We start from the raw sequence: 8,960 nt of genomic DNA, 5'->3' as shown, positions 1-8,960 counted from the left end.
GCTCTACATCCTACTTTGTTCTCTCCCTGCATGGAAAAAAAGAAGAGTGATAAAAATTGAAGATGCTTAGAATCAGTTAGTCCAATGGACAGTAACAGAACACGTGCTCATCAGTCTCCATGACCATGAGACCAGAAGAACTAGATGGTACCTGATTATCACAAACTGTTCTCAAAGGGATATTAGAATGTCCTGGATAAAATGGGAAGAAAAATGTAGAGCAAAATTCAAAATTATATATATGTAAATATATATATGTATATATGCGGACATCATCATACAATATCATTAATAGCACATGCAAGTAAAATTATGTTAAAATAATTTTTAAATGGCTACAGCAGTACTTTGAAAGGAAAGTGCCAGAGGTTCAAGCCTCAAGCCAGGTTTAGACAAGGACATAAAAAAAGAAATATCACTGCTGATGCAAGATGAATATTGGCTGAAAGCAAAGAATACCAGAAAGATATTTACCTGTGTTTCACTGACTATACAAAGGTTTTTGACTACATGGATTATGCACCACCGTGTAAAGAAAACAAAAATCTTAGCCAGTGGACCAGTAAATAACATCATGATAAATGGAGAAAAGATTGAAGTCGTTAATGACTTCATTTTGCATGAAGCCACAATCAACATTCAAGAAACCAGCAGTCAAGAAATCAAACAATGCACTGCATTAGGCAAATGAGCTGCACACAACCTCTTTGAAGTGTTCAAGAGCAAAGATGTCAATTTGAGGACTAAGATAATCCTGGCACAAGCTTTGATGTTTTTAGTAGCCTCACATGCCTGTGAAATTTGGACACTGAATAAGGAAGACTGTAGAAAAATTGATTCATTTGAGTTCTGGTTTTGGAGAAGAATATTAGAAGCTCTCTGAATTGCCAGAAGAACATTAAAATATGTTCTCGAAGAAGTACAGTCAGAATACTTCTTACAGGCCAGGGTGGTGAGACTTCGTCTTTCATACTTTGGACATGTTATCAGGAGGGACCAGTCCCTGGAAAAGGATATCATGTTTGGTAAAGTGGAGGGTCAGCAATTGATAGTCTCTTCCACATTCTGCCCTGCTTTTGATTTGGTTGATTATATGAAGCTTTTTCATTGTCTCTCTCCACAGATTTAGTAAATTTGATTTCTATTTATTTCATATGGTGAGGTTCATGTGTATAGCCATCTTTTATGTTGTTTAAAAAATGTATTTTCAATTAAGAAGTCATTGGTGTTGCAAAATTCTGTCATGAGAACTCCAGCACCATTTACATCACTAAGACCATATTCTCCAACTACTCATCCTTCCTCTTTGTTTCCAACCTTTGCATTCTAATCACCAGTAATTATCAATACATTTTGATTGAATGTTTGGTCAATTTCAGACTGAAGAAATTGGTGGAATTCTTCAATTTCATCTTCACTGGCATAGTGGTTGGTGCATAAATTTGAATAATTGTGGTATTAACTGATCTTGCCTTTAGGTGTATCAGTACTATTCCACAATAACTGAGATAGTTATTGTCAAATCTCTCAGTTTGCTTACTCCACAGAATAAAGATGAGGTTATCTGTCCAGTAAAGATTTGCAGTCTTTGGAACCCTATGGAACAGTCCAGCTATGTGCTACAGGGTCATTCTGATTCAAAATCAACTTGATTTCACAAAACAACAACAACAAAATTAACTTCTATTGGTTTGTTCTGACTCAAAGTGACTTGATAGATGCCAGTGGGTTATTATGGTTAAAGTATTTGTGTTATGCACTGATGATGTAAAATTGAACATCCTCTACTCTCAAATAGTTTGTAATATAGTGGAGGAAGAGAGAAGCAAAAAATTAAAATGATAAAAAGTACATGTTAGAGTGAGTCAAAATGTATTCCTACTAGAATTCCAGTTGATAAATGTATGTGTTTTTTTTTTTTTCCAAAAATAAATGTGTTTAAATACGTCTTTGGTCACTTATAGCTGCAGAGATATTCTCTCAAGAATATATTAGTGTCACTAGAGTGTTTTCAAGAATCAGTGGTATTGAAGGAAGAAATCCAAGCTGCATTGCAGACATTGATGCAAAACAAGGCTCCAGGAATTAACAGAATAAAATGAAATCTTTCAACAAATGCTACATGTAGATCTGTCTTGAAGTTTAGTGTATCTGTGGTATGATAATATCCATACATTTACAAGGAAGACCAATCAATGCCACTATTATTAAAATTTATGCACAGACCACTAAAACTAGTGATAATGTAACTGAAGAAATACACCAAATTCTCATCTGAAATTGATCAAACATTTAATGAAGACTATTACTGGTGATTGGAATGTGAAAGTTGGAAACAAAGAAACAGAACTGTTGTTTATCCAGTCCATTGTCAAATCAGTTCCAATCCATAGCAAACTTGTATAAAGTTTCTGAGGAGAAGCTGGTGGGTATGAGCAGTCAACCTGGTGGCTAGCAGTCCAGTGCTTAGCCTAAATTATATATATATATATATATAATGCCAAAAGGCTTATGCATCCAAAGCACTTATTGAGTTTTCTTTAATTTCAAAAAATAAATGGATATGCATTAACATTGATGTTAAATAAATTCTATTTTTGCAGAGTTAAAATCCAACTATAGTTTTTCAGCTTTACAACTACTGCTAAATACATATTTTTCAGTGTTAATGAAGTTATATATTACTTCATTTAAAAAAATGTCATTGGAAATTGAATGCTTCCAGTGAGGGACTATTATTCATGGACTTTCCTGTCTATAGAATAAACAAGTATTAGGCGCTAGTTAGTACTGTCATTATGCTTTCTGCATAGGCTATGCAATTACAGTTACTTGATTAGATTGTGATGACTAAAAATGTCAGAATGACAAAATGAGGGACTGAAAACTTTAGTTACACCAGACCACAAATTAAGGTATACACAATTTTTTTTTTTTTTTTTTTTTTTTTTTGTAGTGAGCAATTAAGGGAAAAAATGACAATTCTGCTATGTAAGAACATACTTGATACGGAACAATATAGTAAAACTGTGCCAAAAGACAAAGCTATTTTCTGTCTTAAGCTGTTTGTCTATAGTTTTATATGACAGAGAATCAGGCACTTAAATATCCATTTCTGCATTTGACTGAATCTCTCTCTTTACTTGTATTCTACTGCTTTTGTTTTTCCAGGTAAATAAATTCAGTATTTGACTCTTTGTTTCTCAATGTCTATACATTAAACATAAAACCACTACTTTTTCTGGATCTTTCTATAGTAATGGTGTTCTCATGACACTGGTTAAATGGCTGGGCTGCTAACCAAAAATCTGGTGATTAACATCAACTAGATGCTCCTCTGGAAGATGTTGCAATCTGTGTCATTAAAATGTACAGTCATGACAATGCTATGAGCCAGTTCTTACTCTGTCCTAAAGGGTCATTATGAGTTAGAATAGACCCAATGACAGTGAATTGGGATATATATATATTTAGGAACATGCTTATATATTCTTATATAGTAATATACTTAGGGAGCTCTGGTAGCATAGTGGTTATGAATCGGGCTGCTAACCTCAAGGTCAGCAGTTCGAAACTACCAGATGTTCTGCTGGAGAAAGATGAGGCTTTCTACTCCCATAAAGCTTTGCAACCTCAGAAACTCTGTGCAGGGTCAGTATGAGTTGAAACCACCTCCATGGTACCTAACAACAACAACAACAGGATCATACTTAATTGACTAAAAAGCTTAAAACAATGTTTGACTTGGCATTTTTAATATAGAATTTAGAATTAAATGGGAAATTTTAATTTGCATGCTCATTGATTTAACTGTGTTGCCCTGTAAAATTGCCACTTTTAGTCTTCTTAAAACTTAGGGAAAAATTATAACTAAAGTTACAAAAAATATAATTGTTTTACTAATTAATTGTATTGTTTTTAGAATTGTTCTCTTCAATTTCAAATACTGTGCAGTTAATGGCTTAATATGGCCTTCTAGCCCTAATTTTGCTATGTATTGTAAAACCTCAATGCCTGTAGTTGTCCCATTTTGGAGTGAGTTATATGGTATGTTAATGAGACAGGATTAAAATGGGATGTGTCTTGAGTTCCCTCATTACTAGAATTACTGTGACTCAAGTTGCAACCCTTAGTTTCCTTGGGGGCAGGGAGTGAGGTCTGTAATTAGATGTATCTTTGATATCTTTGTTAAAACAAGAACTGTTCCTTTGTTAGCAAAACTGACAGTTTCTTGCTAGATAAAGAAAAGCAGGAGGCTGAGATACCAGAACTGCCTTTGACCAAATCTGGCACATCTAATATGTTTAATGATAACCATGTCCTAGATTTGACTTTTTGAATTTACCAGGCTAAAATTAACGTCCAAGATGTGGACAGAATGCCATCTTTGTAGATCCCTTTCCTAATTGAGGATGTCCAGGAGACTTGTTCTGGGTCATCCTGTGTGAACACCATTCAGACACCAAGTTCTGCCCTAAAAGACCAATGGTTTAGCACTCAAAGAACTATCTTGTCAATGTGTGTCCTGGTGAGCTCCTACCCCTTTCACTTGCATCACTGCAATGCCCTTGAGCAACTTTGGGAAAATTTGACCTCTTCTTCTAGATCTTCCATCTGACTTGCTTTCATCTGACTTCTGGTTCTTGGGACTTGAGCTGGTAGCCTGTTGCCTTTTCTGATTTGCCAACTTCTGAAGCCTTGTGATTCAGCAGCCCATTTGACATGAGTGAGGAAAAACCTGCAGACTGATGTCTGACCTATGGATTTGGAACTTGCCAGTCTCCATAACCAGATGAGCCATTTCCTTGACAGTTCATGAGTTCTGTGAGACATTTAAGTACATTTTGGAACCCTAGGATGTGTGGGAGAATATGGACAGTGGAAGTGGTAGGTGACATGAGGGGTTATAGAATGATAAAGCATTTTGGAAAAGTTGGGCATGTAGCCTCATGCTGATCTTTCAAAAATAAATTATTCTAGCAACCATAAATTGAGACCACTATAATATGTGATATTGACATTATTTTGTTCTCTAATTATTAAAAGTATGTTGTTGTTGTTGTTGTTGTGAAGTGTCTTTGAGTCAGTTCTGACTCATAGCATCCCTGTATAGGATTTCTGAACAGAGGTTGGCAGTTTCAAACTGCTGACTTCGCAGTTAGCGGTCCAGTGCTTGTCATAGAGCACCACACTGCTTAAATTAGAACTCATAAGCTTATTTCCTTATTAAAAAAAAAAAATACTTAATATTCTTCTAAATCAAAACAATTTTAAAGATAAATATTCTGATGCATTGTTTTTTATTATAACATCATATTGAGTCAACAGATTCTTCTTGATCACCAAATTCAGGAATTGGCAAACTTTTTTTAAGGGATAGGTGGGGAAAAAAAGTAATTTGGAGGACACATAGTCTCTGTTTTGACTACTTACATGCATTATATTAGGGAGAAAGCAACTCTGTGCAATATGTAAATAACTGGATGAGACTGTGTTCCAATAAAACTACTTACAAAAAAGAGAATAAGTATAATTTTCTTCTCTTACTTAGCAAACCACATAGATGCTGACCTACACTTAGAAAACAATGTCGCTGCTTTTGTTGAACTTGTATACTAAAACAAAACAAAACAAAACTACAAATAATAGTCCATTTATTTGTGTATGTATTTATAATATTTACATTTTAATGCAAGTAAACTATATACTTCAGCAAAATATTTCAAACTTAAATAAACAAGAAAAACAAATCTACGCAGAAAAATCAATATAACAATGAATTAAACAACACCTGGAAGATAACTCTAGAAGTTATCTTCATTACAGTCATCTCTGAAAATGAGCTGTTTAACTGAGATGTAAATGATAAGAAGCCACCAGATATGCAAAGATCAGGAATAGACTTTTATATGTGGAGAAAATGCTTATGCAAAAGTTTCAAGGCAATATTGAGTTTGGCATGTTCAAGAAACCAAAAGTCGGTCATTGTGATCCATATCCTACCTAGCTTACCATTTTTATTTCATATCTACTTTCCATTTGTTCAATACCTCAAGGAAAAAAAGATATGAGACTATAGATGGTAAGTTATGTAGTAGATGGATCATATACAGCTTTGTGAATCAGAATTTTATTTTCTTTTTGATGAAATTGGAAGTCATAATACATTTAAAGTAAAGGAATTCTTATGACATGAAAGAAAGGATAGAAAGTTATATCTAGATTTGCTAAGATGTCAAATAAGAGCCAGAGAGTGATTACTGGATTTGACTAAATGGCATTAACTGAAAAATATCCAGGGAGTGATGAACAGGAAATCCCTGCTGGAATGAGTTAAGGAGATGATGTGAGATGATGCTTTGGAAACAAGTGCTTCTAAACAATGATTTAAGAAAGTTTTGGCTGTAAAATGGAAATAAACACATTAACAATAGAATTATACATGGCCATCGGAGGTTTTCAACTTTGTGAGAAGAAGCAATATCATGATTGCACATGTAGGAGAATTACCTAAAAAGGGAGTAATTATAGATGTTGGGAGGGAGGTAATTAGTGAAGTCATTGTGTGAGAGAGGAGAGGGAAATCATTAGGAAAGTATTACATAGAGAGTTTGGCTGTTGACAAGTACAAGGTGGCATCATCCATAGTATGAGGAGTTAGGTAGCAAGTAGGTGCACAGATGAGAATTAACAACAGATTTGGTGGTGGAAAGAAGAGAATCCCTTCTGCCTACAAAGCTTGATGTAAGATCTTCCATTTTAGTGTTAGGTACAAGTAGTAAGCTGAAGAATATGGAAGAAGTTGAAAAATAGTTTAGGAAGAAAAAATGAGTACACAGTAGAATTAAGTTTAAACTGAGACTACTAAGTATGTGGAGTGTTAACTGGGTCCCAGGCAATAAGAGCAAAATTTATAAACCAGTGCTTAAAAGTGATATTTGATTAGGGTTGGAATTTTCTCATTGAGATTGATTTAGATATAAGTGAATGAAGATATTAACAGTATTTTTCTAAGTACAGAAACAGCTGCAAGCATACATTAACAAAAAAATTTCAGAGATTCAAGCTGGATTCAGAAGAGGATGTGGAACAAGGAATATCATTGCTGATATCCAGTGAAGCTTGGCTGAAAACAGATAATACCAGAAATATGTTTACCTGTGCTTTATTGACTACACAAAGGTTTTTGATTGTGTGGATCATGACAAGCTATGGACAACATTGCAAAGTGTGAGTATTACTGAACACTTAATTGTGCTCATGAAGAATCTGTACATGGAACGAGACGCAGTTGTTCGAACAGAACATGAGAATACTGAATGGTTTCCAATTAAGAAAAGGGTGCAACAGGGATGTATTCTTTCCCCATACTTATTCAATCTGTATGCTGAGCAAATAATCTGAGAAACTGGTTTATATGAAACAAAATGTGGCATCAGTATTGGAGGAAGACTCATTCACAACTGCAATATGCAGATAATACAACCTTGCTTGCTAAAAGTGAAGAGGGCTTAAAACATTTACTGATGAAGATCAAAGAGCATAGCCTTCGGTAAGGATTACATCTCAATGTCAAGAAAACAAAAATCCTCACCACTGAACCAATAAATAACATTCTTATCAATGGAGAAAAGATTGAAGTTGTCAAGGTCTTCGTTCTTCTTGGATCAACTGTCAACACTTATGGAAACAACAGTCAAAAAATCAAACGATATATTGCATTAGGCAATTCTGCTGCACAAGACAGTTTTGAAGTGTTGAAGAGCAAAGATGTCATCTTGAGGACTAAGGTGCGCCTGACCCAAGCCATGGTATTTTCAATAACCTCATATGCATGCAAAAGCTGGACAGTTAGTAATAAAGATCTTAGAAGAATTGTTGCTTTTGAGTTATGGTGTTAGAGGAGAATATTGAAAGTACCATGGGCTGCCAAAAGAAAAAATGGATCTGTGTTGGAAGAAGCACTCTTTGGAGACCAAAACGGCCAAAGTTTGTCTCTCATACTTCAGACATATAATCAGGAGGGACCAGTCACTGGAGAAGAATATCATCTTTGGTAAGGTGGAGGTTCAGATAAAAAGAGGAAGACCCCCAAAGAAATGGATTGGCAAAGTGGCAGCATCAGTGGATTCAAGCATGGCAACAATTGTGAGGTTGGCCTAGGATCAGGTAGTGTTTCATTCTGTTGTACATAGGATCACTATGAGTCAGTACCGATTCGATGGCACCTAACAACAACAAGCTAAATGATTTATCAACTAAAGGAGCCATAGTGGTTGCAATGAGTTAAGCATTGGGCTTAAAACTAAAAAGTCAGAATTTAAACCCCCCAGCTACTCTGGGAGATAGATGAGGCTATCAGTTCTTATAAAGGTCTATCTTGGAAACCTTAAGGATGTCCTGCTGGGTCAATATGAGTCACAATCAACTCAACTGCATTGGGTTGGTAAGTTTATATTAAACAAAGTTTCACTTATTTGGAAAAAGTATACGAAAAATGACTGAATCAAATAAGCTAATTTTAAGACAACTTTTAAGACTGAAGGAAAATTTCAAGTATAAACACTATGATTTTGTATTTTACTAATATTTTTCTATGCCAATGATTTTAATTATATATCCTGGTATGGCCCTGTGGGTTAATGCATTAGGATGCAAAGTTGGTTTGAACCGCAAGCTTGACAGTTAAAAGTCACCAGCCACTTCTTGGAAACCCTATACAGGGTCCTTGGGTCTGAACCAATTTGACGGCACTTAACAACATTTTATATACATATCCTTTGAATTTTCTGTTCAGCTCTTTTGCCTCCATATATATATATATATTTGTTGTTGTGTGCTGTGAAGTTGGTTCTGACTTATAGCAACACTGTACAGGGTTTCCAATACTGTAAATCTTTACAAGAGCAAAAAGCCTCGTCTTTCTCCTTCAGAACAGCTGGTAGTTTCAAACTGCTGAC

The sequence above is a fragment of the Chrysochloris asiatica genome, unplaced genomic scaffold (assembly GCF_000296735.1).
Source record: "Chrysochloris asiatica unplaced genomic scaffold, ChrAsi1.0 scaffold00005, whole genome shotgun sequence".
Taxonomy (NCBI): Eukaryota; Metazoa; Chordata; class Mammalia; order Afrosoricida; family Chrysochloridae; genus Chrysochloris; species Chrysochloris asiatica.
This window is presented reverse-complemented; position numbering follows the sequence as displayed.